The sequence below is a fragment of the Stegodyphus dumicola genome, chromosome 5, assembly GCF_044657685.1.
Source record: "Stegodyphus dumicola isolate Sdum_Otavi_A_Nest chromosome 5, ASM4465768v1".
In the NCBI taxonomy this organism is placed as follows: domain Eukaryota; kingdom Metazoa; phylum Arthropoda; class Arachnida; order Araneae; family Eresidae; genus Stegodyphus; species Stegodyphus dumicola.
In genome coordinates, this window is record NC_140772.1 from 4,339,789 (window position 1) to 4,356,143 (window position 16,355).

Here is a 16,355-nt window from a genome sequence, read left to right on the forward strand (position 1 = left end):
CGGGCGCCAGTGTTACAGGCAATAGGTTTTTGCTGTTCTGAAATGTAGTTCCAACTGCTCCAGGGAGGACACCACAGAGGCTTTTCCGTTGAAGGTATTAGCCCAATTGTATCCACAACCTTTTAGTTCGGGCGCCAGTGTTAGAGTCAATAGGTTTTTACTGTTTTGATATATGAAATGTATTTCCAACTGCTCCACAGAGGACATCACAAACCTTTCGAAGAAGCTACCCAATTATTATACAAACCCTTTTAGTTCGGGCGCCAGAGTTAGAGGCAGTAGGTTTTTGCTGTACTGAAATGTAGTTCCAACTGCTCCAGCGAGGACACCACAGAGGCTTTTCCGTTGAAGGTATTAGCCCAATTGTACACACAACCTTTTAGTTCGGGCGCCAGTGTTAGAGTTAATAGGTTTTTACTGTTTTGATATATGAAATGTATTTCCAACTGCTCCACAGAGGACATCACAAACCTTTCGAAAATGATACCCAATTATTATACAAACCCTTTTAGTTCGGGCGCCAGTGTTAGAAGCAATAGGTTTTTGCTGTTCTGAAATGTAGTTCCAACTGCTCCAGCGAGGACACCACAGAGGCTTTTCAGTTGAAGGTATTAGCCCAATTGTACACACAACCTTTTAGTTCGGGCGCCAGTGTTAGAGTCAATAGGTTTTTACTGTTTTGATATATGAAATGTATTTCCAACTGCTCCACAGAGGACATCACAAACCTTTCGAAGAAGCTACCCAATTATTATACAAACCCTTTTAGTTCGGGCGCCAGTTTTAGAGTCAATAGGTTTTTTTACTGTTTTGATATATGAAATGTATTTTCAACTGCTCCACAGAGGACATCACAAACCTTTTGAAGAATCTACCCAATTATTATACAAACCCTTTTAGTTCGGGCGCCAGTGTTAGAGGCAATAGGTTTTTGCTGTTCTGAAATGTAGTTCCAACTGCTCCAGGGAGGACACCACAGAGGCTTTTCCGTTGAAGGTATTAGCCCAATTGTACACACAACCTTTTAGTTCGGGCGCCAGTGTTAGAGTCAATAGGTTTTTACTGTTTTGATATATGAAATGTATTTCCAACTGCTCCACAGAGGACATCACAAACCTTTCGAAGATGCTACCCAATTTTTATACAAACCCTTTTAGTTCGGGCGCCAGTTTTAGAGGCAATAGGTTTTTGCTGTTCTGAAATGTAGTTCCAACTGCTCCAGGGAGGACACCACAGAGGCTTTTTCGTTGAAGGTATTAGCCCAATTGTATCCACAACCTTTTAGTTCGGGCGCCAGTGTTAGAGTCAATATGTTTTTACTGTTTTGATATATGAAATGTATTTCCAACTGCTCTACAGAGGACATCACAAACCTTTCGAAGAAGCTACCCAATTATTGTACAAACCCTTTTAGTTCGGGCGCCAGTGTTACAGGCAATAGGTTTTTGCTGTTCTGAAATGTAGTTCCAACTGCTCCAGGGAGGACACCACAGAGGCTTTTCCGTTGAAGGTATTAGCCCAATTGTATCCACAACCTTTTAGTTCGGGCGCCAGTGTTAGAGTCAATAGGTTTTTACTGTTTTGATATATGAAATGTATTTCCAACTGCTCCACAGAGGACATCACAAACCTTTTGAAGAATCTACACAATTATTATACAAACCCTTTTAATTCGGGCGCCAGTGTTAGAGGCAATAGGTTTTTGCTGTTCTGAAATGTAGTTCCAACTGCTCCAGGGAGGACACCAGAGAGGCTTTTCCGTTGAAGGTATTAGCCTAATTGTATCCACAACCTTTTAGTTCGGGCGCCAGTGTTAGAGTCAATAGGTTTTTACTGTTTTGATATATGAAATGTATTTCCAACTGCTCCACAGAGGACATCACAAACCTTTCGAAGATGCTACCCAATTATTATACAAATCCTTTTAGTTCGGGCGCCAGTGTTAGAGTCAATAGGTTTTTACTGTTTTGATATATGAAATGTATTTCCAACTGCTCCACAGAGGACATCACAAACCTTTTGAAGAATCTACACAATTATTATACAAACCCTTTTAGTTCGGGCTCCAGTGTTAGAGGCAATAGGTTTTTGCTGTTCTGAAATGTAGTTCCAACTGCTCCAGGGAGGACACCACAGAGGCTTTTCCGTTGAAGGTATTAGCCCAATTGTATCCACAACCTTTTAGTTCGGGCGCCAGTGTTAGAGTCAATAGGTTTTTACTGTTTTGATATATGAAATGTATTTCCAACTGCTCCACAGAGGACATCACAAACCTTTCGAATATGCTACCCAATTATTATACAAATCCTTTTAGTTCGGGCGCCAGTGTTAGAGTCAATAGGTTTTTACTGTTTTGATATATGAAATGTATTTCCAACTGCTCCACAGAGGACATCACAAACCCTTCGAAGAAGCTACCCAATTATTATACAAACCCTTTTACTTCCGTCGCCAGTGTTATAGTCAATAGGATTTTTACTGTTTTGATATATGAAATGTATTTCCAACTGCTCCACCGAGGACACCACAGAGGCTTTTCAGTTGAAGGTATTAGCCGAATTGTACACACAACCTTTTAGTTCGGGCGCCAGTGTTAGGGTCAATAGGTTTTTACTGTTTTGATATATGAAATGTATTTCCAACTGCTCCACAGAGGACATCACAAACCTTTCGAAGAAGCTACCCAATTATTATACAAACCCTTTTAGTTCGGGCGCCAGTTTTAGAGTCAATAGGTTTTTTTACTGTTTTGATATATGAAATGTATTTTCAACTGCTCCACAGAGGACATCACAAACCTTTTGAAGAATCTACCCAATTATTATACAAACCCTTTTAGTTCGGGCGCCAGTGTTAGAGGCAATAGGTTTGTGCTGTTCTGAAATGTAGTTCCAACTGCTCCAGTGAGGACACCACAGAGGCTTTTCCGTTGAAGGTATTAGCCCAATTGTACACACAACCTTTTAGTTCGGGCGCCAGTGTTAGAGTCAATAGGTTTTTACTGTTTTGATATATGAAATGTATTTCCAACTGCTCCACAGAGGACATCACAAACCTTTCGAAAATGATACCCAATTATTATACAAACCCTTTTAGTTCGGGCGCCAGTGTTAGAAGCAATAGGTTTTTGCTGTTCTGAAATGTAGTTCCAACTGCTCCAGCGAGGACACCACAGAGGCTTTTCCGTTGAAGGTATTAGCCCAATTGTACACACAACCTTTTAGTTCGGGCGCCAGTGTTAGAGTCAAAAGGTTTTTACTGTTTTGATACATGAAATGTATTTCCAACTACTCTACAGAGAACATCACAAACCTTTCGAAGAAGCTACCCAATTATTATACAAACCCTTTTAGTTCGGGCGCCAGTGTTAGAGGCAGTAGGTTTTTGCTGTACTGAAATGTAGTTCCAACTGCTCCAGCGAGGACACCACAGAGGCTTTTCCGTTGAAGGTATTAGCCCAATTGTACACACAACCTTTTAGTTCGGGCGCCAGTGTTAGAGTCAATAGGTTTTTACTGTTTTGATATATGAAATGTATTTCCAACTGCTCCACAGAGGACATCACAAACCTTTCGAAGAATCTACCCAATTATTATACACACCCTTTTAGATCGGGAGCCAGTGTTAGAGGCAATAGGTTTTAGCTGTTCTGAAATGTAGTTCCAACTGCTCCAGTGAGGAGACCACAGAAGCTTTTCCGTTGAAGGTATTAGCCCAATTGTATACACAACCTTTTAGTTCGGGCGCTGCTCCACAGAGGACATCACAAACCTTTCGGAGATGCTACCCAATTATTATACAAACCCCTTTAGTTCGGCCGCCGGTGTTAGAGGCAATAGGTTTTGCTGTTCTGAAATGTAGTTCCAACTGCTCCAGGGAGGACACCACAGAGGCTTTTCCGTTGAAGGTATTAGCCCAATTGTATCCACAACCTTTTAGTTCGGGCGCCAGTGTTAGAGTCAAAAGGTTTTTACTGTTTTGATATATGAAATATATTTCCAGCTACTCTACAGAGGACATCACAAACCTTTCGAAGAAGCTACCCAATTATTATACAAACCCTTTTAGTTCGGGCGCCAGTGTTAGAGGCAGTAGGTTTTTGCTTTTCTGAAATGTAGTTCCAACTGCTCCAGTGAGGACACCACAGAGGCTTTTCCGTTGAAGGTATTAGCCCAATTGTATCCACAACCTTTTAGTTCGGGCGCCAGTGTTAGAGTCAATAGGTTTTTACTCTTTCGATATATGAAATGTATTTCCAACTGCTCCACAGAGGACATCACAAACCTTTCGAAGATGCTACCCAATTATTATACAAACCCTTTTAGTTCGGGCGCCAGTTTTAGAGGCAATAGGTTTTTGCTGTTCTGAAATGTAGTTCCAACTGCTCCAGGGAGGACACCACAGAGGCTTTTTCGTTGAAGGTATTAGCCCAATTGTATCCACAACCTTTTAGTTCGGGCGCCAGTGTTAGAGTCAATATGTTTTTACTGTTTTGATATATGAAATGTATTTCCAACTGCTCTACAGAGGACATCACAAAACTTTCGAAGAAGCTACCCAATTATTGTACAAACCCTTTTAGTTCGGGCGCCAGTGTTACAGGCAATAGGTTTTTGCTGTTCTGAAATGTAGTTCCAACTGCTCCAGGGAGGACACCACAGAGGCTTTTCCGTTGAAGGTATTAGCCCAATTGTATCCACAACATTTTAGTTCGGGCGCCAGTGTTAGAGTCAATAGGTTTTTACTGTTTTGATATATGAAATGTATTTCCAACTGCTCCACAGAGGACATCACAAACCTTTTGAAGAATCTACACAATTATTATACAAACCCTTTTAATTCGGGCGCCAGTGTTAGAGGCAATAGGTTTTTGCTGTTCTGAAATGTAGTTCCAACTGCTCCAGGGAGGACACCAGAGAGGCTTTTCCGTTGAAGGTATTAGCCTAATTGTATCCACAACCTTTTAGTTCGGGCGCCAGTGTTAGAGTCAATAGGTTTTTACTGTTTTGATATATGAAATGTATTTCCAACTGCTCCACAGAGGACATCACAAACCTTTCGAAGATGCTACCCAATTATTATACAAATCCTTTTAGTTCGGGCGCCAGTGTTAGAGTCAATAGGTTTTTACTGTTTTGATATATGAAATGTATTTCCAACTGCTCCACAGAGGACATCACAAACCTTTCGAAGAATCTACCCAATTATTATACACACCCTTTTAGATCGGGCGCCAGTGTTAGAGGCAATAGATTTTAGCTGTTCTGAAATGTAGTTCCAACTGCTCCAGTGAGGAGACCACAGAAGCTTTTCCGTTGAAGGTATTAGCCCAATTGTATACACAACCTTTTAGTTCGGGCGCTGCTCCACAGAGGACATCACAAACCTTTCGGAGATGCTACCCAATTATTATACAAACCCCTTTAGTTCGGCCGCCGGTGTTAGAGGCAATAGGTTTTGCTGTTCTTAAATGTAGTTCCAACTGCTCCAGGGAGGACACCACAGAGGCTTTTCCGTTGAAGGTATTAGCCCAATTGTATCCACAACCTTTTAGTTCGGGCGCCAGTGTTAGAGTCAAAAGGTTTTTACTGTTTTGATATATGAAATATATTTCCCGCTACTCTACAGAGGACATCACAAACCTTTCGAAGAAGCTACCCAATTATTATACAAACCCTTTTAGTTCGGGCGCCAGTGTTAGAGGCAGTAGGTTTTTGCTGTTCTGAAATGTAGTTCCAACTGCTCCAGTGAGGACACCACAGAGGCTTTTCCGTTGAAGGTATTAGCCCAATTGTATCCACAACCTTTTAGTTCGGGCGCCAGTGTTAGAGTCAATATGTTTTTACTGTTTTGATATATGAAATGTATTTCCAACTGCTCTACAGAGGACATCACAAAACTTTCGAAGAAGCTACCCAATTATTGTACAAACCCTTTTAGTTCGGGCGCCAGTGTTACAGGCAATAGGTTTTTGCTGTTCTGAAATGTAGTTCCAACTGCTCCAGGGAGGACACCACAGAGGCTTTTCCGTTGAAGGTATTAGCCCAATTGTATCCACAACCTTTTAGTTCGGGCGCCAGTGTTAGAGTCAATAGGGTTTTACTGTTTTGATATATGAAATGTATTTCCAACTGCTCCACAGAGGACATCACAAACCTTTTGAAGAATCTACACAATTATTATACAAACCCTTTTAATTCGGGCGCCAGTGTTAGAGGCAATAGGTTTTTGCTGTTCTGAAATGTAGTTCCAACTGCTCCAGGGAGGACACCAGAGAGGCTTTTCCGTTGAAGGTATTAGCCTAATTGTATCCACAACCTTTTAGTTCGGGCGCCAGTGTTAGAGTCAATAGGTTTTTACTGTTTTGATATATGAAATGTATTTCCAACTGCTCCACAGAGGACATCACAAACCTTTCGAAGATGCTACCCAATTATTATACAAATCCTTTTAGTTCGGGCGCCAGTGTTAGAGTCAATAGGTTTTTACTGTTTTGATATATGAAATGTATTTCCAACTGCTCCACAGAGGACATCACAAACCTTTTGAAGAATCTACACAATTATTATACAAACCCTTTTAGTTCGGGCTCCGTGTTAGAGGCAATAGGTTTTTGCTGTTCTGAAATGTAGTTCCAACTGCTCCAGGGAGGACACCACAGAGGCTTTTCCGTTGAAGGTATTAGCCCAATTGTATCCACAACCTTTTAGTTCGGGCGCCAGTGTTAGAGTCAATAGGTTTTTACTGTTTTGATATATGAAATGTATTTCCAACTGCTCCACAGAGGACATCACAAACCTTTCGAATATGCTACCCAATTATTATACAAATCCTTTTAGTTCGGGCGCCAGTGTTAGAGTCAATAGGTTTTTACTGTTTTGATATATGAAATGTATTTCCAACTGCTCCACAGAGGACATCACAAACCTTTCGAAGAAGCTACCCAATTATTATACAAACCCTTTTAGTTCCGTCGCCAGTGTTATAGTCAATAGGATTTTTACTGTTTTGATATATGAAATGTATTTCCAACTGCTCCATAGAGGACATCACAAACCTTTCGAAGAAGCTACCCAATTATTATACAAATCCTTTTAGTTCGGGCGCCAGTGTTAGAGTCAATAGGTTTTTTACTGTTTTGATATATGAAATTTATTTCCAACTGCTCCACAGAGGACATCACAAATCTTTCGAAGAAGCTACCCAATTATTATACAAACCCTTTTAGTTCGGGCGCCAGTGTTAGAGGCAGTAGGTTTTTTCTGTTCTGAAATGTACTTCCAACTGCTCCAGTGAGGACACCACAGAGGCTTTTCCGTTGAAGGTATTAGCCCAATTGTACACACAACCTTTTAGTTCGGGCGCCAGTGTTAGAGTCAAAAGGTTTTTACTGTTTTGATATATGAAATGTATTTCCAACTACTCTACAGAGGACATCACAAATCTTTCGAAGAAGCTACCCAATTATTATACAAACCCTTTTAGTTCGGGCGCCAGAGTTAGAGGCAGTAGGTTTTTGCTGTACTGAAATGTAGTTCCAACTGCTCCAGCGAGGACACCACAGAGGCTTTTCCGTTGAAGGTATTAGCCCAATTGTACACACAACCTTTTAGTTCGGGCGCCAGTGTTAGAGTCAATAGGTTTTTACTGTTTTGATATATGAAATGTATTTCCAACTGCTCCACAGAGGACATCACAAACCTTTCGAAAATGATACCCAATTATTATACAAACCCTTTTAGTTCGGGCGCCAGTGTTAGAAGCAATAGGTTTTTGCTGTTCTGAAATGTAGTTCCAACTGCTCCAGCGAGGACACCACAGAGGCTTTTCAGTTGAAGGTATTAGCCCAATTGTACACACAACCTTTTAGTTCGGGCGCCAGTGTTAGAGTCAATAGGTTTTTACTGTTTTGATATATGAAATGTATTTCCAACTGCTCCACAGAGGACATCACAAACCTTTCGAAGAAGCTACCCAATTATTATACAAACCCTTTTAGTTCGGGCGCCAGTTTTAGAGTCAATAGGTTTTTTTACTGTTTTGATATATGAAATGTATTTTCAACTGCTCCACAGAGGACATCACAAACCTTTTGAAGAATCTACCCAATTATTATACAAACCCTTTTAGTTCGGGCGCCAGTGTTAGAGGCAATAGGTTTTTGCTGTTCTGAAATGTAGTTCCAACTGCTCCAGGGAGGACACCACAGAAGCTTTTCCGTTGAAGGTATTAGCCCAATTGTACACACAACCTTTTAGTTCGGGCGCCAGTGTTAGAGTCAATAGGTTTTTACTGTTTTGATATATGAAATGTATTTCCAACTACTCTACAGAGAACATCACAAACCTTTCGAAGAAGCTACCCAATTATTATACAAACCCTTTTAGTTCGGGCGCCAGTGTTAGAGGCAGTAGGTTTTTGCTGTACTGAAATGTAGTTCCAACTGCTCCAGCGAGGACACCACAGAGGCTTTTCAGTTGAAGGTATTAGCCCAATTGTACACACAACCTTTTAGTTCGGGCGCCAGTGTTAGAGTCAATAGGTTTTTACTGTTTTGATATATGAAATGTATTTCCAACTGCTCCACAGAGGACATCACAAACCTTTCGAAGAAGCTACCCAATTATTATACAAACCCTTTTAGTTCGGGCGCCAGTTTTAGAGTCAATAGGTTTTTTTACTGTTTTGATATATGAAATGTATTTTCAACTGCTCCACAGAGGACATCACAAACCTTTTGAAGAATCTACCCAATTATTATACAAACCCTTTTAGTTCGGGCGCCAGTGTTAGAGGCAATAGGTTTTTGCTGTTCTGAAATGTAGTTCCAACTGCTCCAGGGAGGACACCACAGAGGCTTTTCCGTTGAAGGTATTAGCCCAATTGTACACACAACCTTTTAGTTCGGGCGCCAGTGTTAGAGTCAAAAGGTTTTTACTGTTTTGATATATGAAATGTATTTCCAACTACTCTACAGAGAACATCACAAACCTTTCGAAGAAGCTACCCAATTATTATACAAACCCTTTTAGTTCGGGCGCCAGTGTTAGAGGCAGTAGGTTTTTGCTGTACTGAAATGTAGTTCCAACTGCTCCAGCGAGGACACCACAGAGGCTTTTCCGTTGAAGGTATTAGCCCAATTGTACACACAACCTTTTAGTTCGGGCGCCAGTGTTAGAGTCAATAGGTTTTTACTGTTTTGATATATGAAATGTATTTCCAACTGCTCCACAGAGGACATCACAAACCTTTCGAAAATGATACCCAATTATTATACAAACCCTTTTAGTTCGGGCGCCAGTGTTAGAAGCAATAGGTTTTTGCTGTTCTGAAATGTAGTTCCAACTGCTCAAGCGAGGACACCACAGAGGCTTTTCCGTTGAAGGTATTAGCCCAATTGTACACACAACCTTTTAGTTCGGGCGCCAGTGTTAGAGTCAATAGGTTTTTCCTGTTTTGATATATGAAATGTATTTCCAACTGCTCCACAGAGGACATCACAAACCTTTCGAAGATGCTACCCAATTATTATACAAATGCTTTTTGTTCGGGCGCCAGTGTTAGAGTCAATAGGTTTTTACTGTTTTGATATATGAAATGTATTTCCAACTGCTCCACAGAGAACATCACAAACCTTTCGAAGAAGCTACCCAATTATTATACAAACCCTTTTAGTTCGGGCGCAGTGTTATAGTCAATAGGTTTTTTACTGTTTTGATATATGAAATGTATTTCCAACTGCTCCATAGAGGACATCACAAACCTTTCGAAGAAGCTACCCAATTATTTTACAAATCCTTTTAGTTCGGGCGCCAGTGTTAGAGTCAATAGGTTTTTTACTGTTTTGATATATGAAATGTATTTCCAACTGCTCCACAGAGGACATCACAAACTTTTGAAGAATCTACACAATTATTATACAAACCCTTTTAATTCGGGCGCCAGTGTTAGAGGCAATAGGTTTTTGCTGTTCTGAAATGTAGTTCCAACTGCTCCAGGGAGGACACCAGAGAGGCTTTTCCGTTGAAGGTATTAGCCTAATTGTATCCACAACCTTTTAGTTCGGGCGCCAGTGTTAGAGTCAATAGGTTTTTACTGTTTTGATATATGAAATGTATTTCCAACTGCTCCACAGAGGACATCACAAACCTTTCGAAGATGCTACCCAATTATTATACAAATCCTTTTAGTTCGGGCGCCAGTGTTAGAGTCAATAGGTTTTTACTGTTTTGATATATGAAATGTATTTCCAACTGCTCCACAGAGGACATCACAAACCTTTTGAAGAATCTACACAATTATTATACAAACCCTTTTAGTTCGGGCTCCAGTGTTAGAGGCAATAGGTTTTTGCTGTTCTGAAATGTAGTTCCAACTGCTCCAGGGAGGACACCACAGAGGCTTTTCCGTTGAAGGTATTAGCCCAATTGTATCCACAACCTTTTAGTTCGGGCGCCAGTGTTAGAGTCAATAGGTTTTTACTGTTTTGATATATGAAATGTATTTCCAACTGCTCCACAGAGGACATCACAAACCTTTCGAATATGCTACCCAATTATTATACAAATCCTTTTAGTTCGGGCGCCAGTGTTAGAGTCAATAGGTTTTTACTGTTTTGATATATGAAATGTATTTCCAACTGCTCCATAGAGGACATCACAAACCTTTCGAAGAAGCTACCCAATTATTATACAAACCCTTTTAGTTCGGGCGCCAGTGTTATAGTCAATAGGATTTTTACTGTTTTGATATATGAAATGTATTTCCAACTGCTCCATAGAGGACATCACAAACCTTTCGAAGAAGCTACCCAATTATTATACAAATCCTTTTAGTTCGGGCGCCAGTGTTAGAGTCAATAGGTTTTTTACTGTTTTGATATATGAAATGTATTTCCAACTGCTCCACAGAGGACATCACAAACCTTTCGAAGAATCTACCCAATTATTATACACACCCTTTTAGATCGGGAGCCAGTGTTAGAGGCAATAGGTTTTAGCTGTTCTGAAATGTAGTTCCAACTGCTCCAGTGAGGAGACCACAGAAGCTTTTCCGTTGAAGGTATTAGCCCAATTGTATACACAACCTTTTAGTTCGGGCGCTGCTCCACAGAGGACATCACAAACCTTTCGGAGATGCTACCCAATTATTATACAAACCCCTTTAGTTCGGCCGCCGGTGTTAGAGGCAATAGGTTTTGCTGTTCTGAAATGTAGTTCCAACTGCTCCAGGGAGGACACCACAGAGGCTTTTCCGTTGAAGGTATTAGCCCAATTGTATCCACAACCTTTTAGTTCGGGCGCCAGTGTTAGAGTCAAAAGGTTTTTACTGTTTTGATATATGAAATATATTTCCAGCTACTCTACAGAGGACATCACAAACCTTTCGAAGAAGCTACCCAATTATTATACAAACCCTTTTAGTTCGGGCGCCAGTGTTAGAGGCAGTAGGTTTTTGCTTTTCTGAAATGTAGTTCCAACTGCTCCAGTGAGGACACCACAGAGGCTTTTCCGTTGAAGGTATTAGCCCAATTGTATCCACAACCTTTTAGTTCGGGCGCCAGTGTTAGAGTCAATAGGTTTTTACTCTTTCGATATATGAAATGTATTTCCAACTGCTCCACAGAGGACATCACAAACCTTTCGAAGATGCTACCCAATTATTATACAAACCCTTTTAGTTCGGGCGCCAGTTTTAGAGGCAATAGGTTTTTGCTGTTCTGAAATGTAGTTCCAACTGCTCCAGGGAGGACACCACAGAGGCTTTTTCGTTGAAGGTATTAGCCCAATTGTATCCACAACCTTTTAGTTCGGGCGCCAGTGTTAGAGTCAATATGTTTTTACTGTTTTGATATATGAAATGTATTTCCAACTGCTCTACAGAGGACATCACAAAACTTTCGAAGAAGCTACCCAATTATTGTACAAACCCTTTTAGTTCGGGCGCCAGTGTTACAGGCAATAGGTTTTTGCTGTTCTGAAATGTAGTTCCAACTGCTCCAGGGAGGACACCACAGAGGCTTTTCCGTTGAAGGTATTAGCCCAATTGTATCCACAACCTTTTAGTTCGGGCGCCAGTGTTAGAGTCAATAGGTTTTTACTGTTTTGATATATGAAATGTATTTCCAACTGCTCCACAGAGGACATCACAAACCTTTTGAAGAATCTACACAATTATTATACAAACCCTTTTAATTCGGGCGCCAGTGTTAGAGGCAATAGGTTTTTGCTGTTCTGAAATGTAGTTCCAACTGCTCCAGGGAGGACACCAGAGAGGCTTTTCCGTTGAAGGTATTAGCCTAATTGTATCCACAACCTTTTAGTTCGGGCGCCAGTGTTAGAGTCAATAGGTTTTTACTGTTTTGATATATGAAATGTATTTCCAACTGCTCCACAGAGGACATCACAAACCTTTCGAAGATGCTACCCAATTATTATACAAATCCTTTTAGTTCGGGCGCCAGTGTTAGAGTCAATAGGTTTTTACTGTTTTGATATATGAAATGTATTTCCAACTGCTCCACAGAGGACATCACAAACCTTTCGAAGAATCTACCCAATTATTATACACACCCTTTTAGATCGGGCGCCAGTGTTAGAGGCAATAGGTTTTAGCTGTTCTGAAATGTAGTTCCAACTGCTCCAGTGAGGAGACCACAGAAGCTTTTCCGTTGAAGGTATTAGCCCAATTGTATACACAACCTTTTAGTTCGGGCGCTGCTCCACAGAGGACATCACAAACCTTTCGGAGATGCTACCCAATTATTATACAAACCCCTTTAGTTCGGCCGCCGGTGTTAGAGGCAATAGGTTTTGCTGTTCTTAAATGTAGTTCCAACTGCTCCAGGGAGGACACCACAGAGGCTTTTCCGTTGAAGGTATTAGCCCAATTGTATCCACAACCTTTTAGTTCGGGCGCCAGTGTTAGAGTCAAAAGGTTTTTACTGTTTTGATATATGAAATATATTTCCAGCTACTCTACAGAGGACATCACAAACCTTTCGAAGAAGCTACCCAATTATTATACAAACCCTTTTAGTTCGGGCGCCAGTGTTAGAGGCAGTAGGTTTTTGCTGTTCTGAAATGTAGTTCCAACTGCTCCAGTGAGGACACCACAGAGGCTTTTCCGTTGAAGGTATTAGCCCAATTGTATCCACAACCTTTTAGTTCGGGCGCCAGTGTTAGAGTCAATAGGTTTTTACTCTTTCGATATATGAAATGTATTTCCAACTGCTCCACAGAGGACATCACAAACCTTTCGAAGATGCTACCCAATTATTATACAAACCCTTTTAGTTCGGGCGCCAGTTTTAGAGGCAATAGGTTTTTGCTGTTCTGAAATGTAGTTCCAACTGCTCCAGGGAGGACACCACAGAGGCTTTTTCGTTGAAGGTATTAGCCCAATTGTATCCACAACCTTTTAGTTCGGGCGCCAGTGTTAGAGTCAATATGTTTTTACTGTTTTGATATATGAAATGTATTTCCAACTGCTCTACAGAGGACATCACAAAACTTTCGAAGAAGCTACCCAATTATTGTACAAACCCTTTTAGTTCGGGCGCCAGTGTTACAGGCAATAGGTTTTTGCTGTTCTGAAATGTAGTTCCAACTGCTCCAGGGAGGACACCACAGAGGCTTTTCCGTTGAAGGTATTAGCCCAATTGTATCCACAACCTTTTAGTTCGGGCGCCAGTGTTAGAGTCAATAGGTTTTTACTGTTTTGATATATGAAATGTATTTCCAACTGCTCCACAGAGGACATCACAAACCTTTTGAAGAATCTACACAATTATTATACAAACCCTTTTAATTCGGGCGCCAGTGTTAGAGGCAATAGGTTTTTGCTGTTCTGAAATGTAGTTCCAACTGCTCCAGGGAGGACACCAGAGAGGCTTTTCCGTTGAAGGTATTAGCCTAATTGTATCCACAACCTTTTAGTTCGGGCGCCAGTGTTAGAGTCAATAGGTTTTTACTGTTTTGATATATGAAATGTATTTCCAACTGCTCCACAGAGGACATCACAAACCTTTCGAAGATGCTACCCAATTATTATACAAATCCTTTTAGTTCGGGCGCCAGTGTTAGAGTCAATAGGTTTTTACTGTTTTGATATATGAAATGTATTTCCAACTGCTCCACAGAGGACATCACAAACCTTTTGAAGAATCTACACAATTATTATACAATCCCTTTTAGTTCGGGCTCCGTGTTAGAGGCAATAGGTTTTTGCTGTTCTGAAATGTAGTTCCAACTGCTCCAGGGAGGACACCACAGAGGCTTTTCCGTTGAAGGTATTAGCCCAATTGTATCCACAACCTTTTAGTTCGGGCGCCAGTGTTAGAGTCAATAGGTTTTTACTGTTTTGATATATGAAATGTATTTCCAACTGCTCCACAGAGGACATCACAAACCTTTCGAATATGCTACCCAATTATTATACAAATCCTTTTAGTTCGGGCGCCAGTGTTAGAGTCAATAGGTTTTTACTGTTTTGATATATGAAATGTATTTCCAACTGCTCCACAGAGGACATCACAAACCTTTCGAAGAAGCTACCCAATTATTATACAAACCCTTTTAGTTCCGTCGCCAGTGTTATAGTCAATAGGATTTTTACTGTTTTGATATATGAAATGTATTTCCAACTGCTCCATAGAGGACATCACAAACCTTTCGAAGAAGCTACCCAATTATTATACAAATCCTTTTAGTTCGGGCGCCAGTGTTAGAGTCAATAGGTTTTTTACTGTTTTGATATATGAAATTTATTTCCAACTGCTCCACAGAGGACATCACAAATCTTTCGAAGAAGCTACCCAATTATTATACAAACCCTTTTAGTTCGGGCGCCAGTGTTAGAGGCAGTAGGTTTTTTCTGTTCTGAAATGTAGTTCCAACTGCTCCAGTGAGGACACCACAGAGGCTTTTCCGTTGAAGGTATTAGCCCAATTGTACACACAACCTTTTAGTTCGGGCGCCAGTGTTAGAGTCAAAAGGTTTTTACTGTTTTGATATATGAAATGTATTTCCAACTACTCTACAGAGGACATCACAAATCTTTCGAAGAAGCTACCCAATTATTATACAAACCCTTTTAGTTCGGGCGCCAGAGTTAGAGGCAGTAGGTTTTTGCTGTACTGAAATGTAGTTCCAACTGCTCCAGCGAGGACACCACAGAGGCTTTTCCGTTGAAGGTATTAGCCCAATTGTACACACAACCTTTTAGTTCGGGCGCCAGTGTTAGAGTCAATAGGTTTTTACTGTTTTGATATATGAAATGTATTTCCAACTGCTCCACAGAGGACATCACAAACCTTTCGAAAATGATACCCAATTATTATACAAACCCTTTTAGTTCGGGCGCCAGTGTTAGAAGCAATAGGTTTTTGCTGTTCTGAAATGTAGTTCCAACTGCTCCAGCGAGGACACCACAGAGGCTTTTCAGTTGAAGGTATTAGCCCAATTGTACACACAACCTTTTAGTTCGGGCGCCAGTGTTAGAGTCAATAGGTTTTTACTGTTTTGATATATGAAATGTATTTCCAACTGCTCCACAGAGGACATCACAAACCTTTCGAAGAAGCTACCCAATTATTATACAAACCCTTTTAGTTCGGGCGCCAGTTTTAGAGTCAATAGGTTTTTTTACTGTTTTGATATATGAAATGTATTTTCAACTGCTCCACAGAGGACATCACAAACCTTTTGAAGAATCTACCCAATTATTATACAAACCCTTTTAGTTCGGGCGCCAGTGTTAGAGGCAATAGGTTTTTGCTGTTCTGAAATGTAGTTCCAACTGCTCCAGGGAGGACACCACAGAAGCTTTTCCGTTGAAGGTATTAGCCCAATTGTACACACAACCTTTTAGTTCGGGCGCCAGTGTTAGAGTCAATAGGTTTTTACTGTTTTGATATATGAAATGTATTTCCAACTACTCTACAGAGAACATCACAAACCTTTCGAAGAAGCTACCCAATTATTATACAAACCCTTTTAGTTCGGGCGCCAGTGTTAGAGGCAGTAGGTTTTTGCTGTACTGAAATGTAGTTCCAACTGCTCCAGCGAGGACACCACAGAGGCTTTTCAGTTGAAGGTATTAGCCCAATTGTACACACAACCTTTTAGTTCGGGCGCCAGTGTTAGAGTCAATAGGTTTTTACTGTTTTGATATATGAAATGTATTTCCAACTGCTCCACAGAGGACATCACAAACCTTTCGAAGAAGCTACCCAATTATTATACAAACCCTTTTAGTTCGGGCGCCAGTTTTAGAGTCAATAGGTTTTTTTACTGTTTTGATATATGAAATGTATTTTCAACTGCTCCACAGAGGACATCACAAACCTTTTGAAG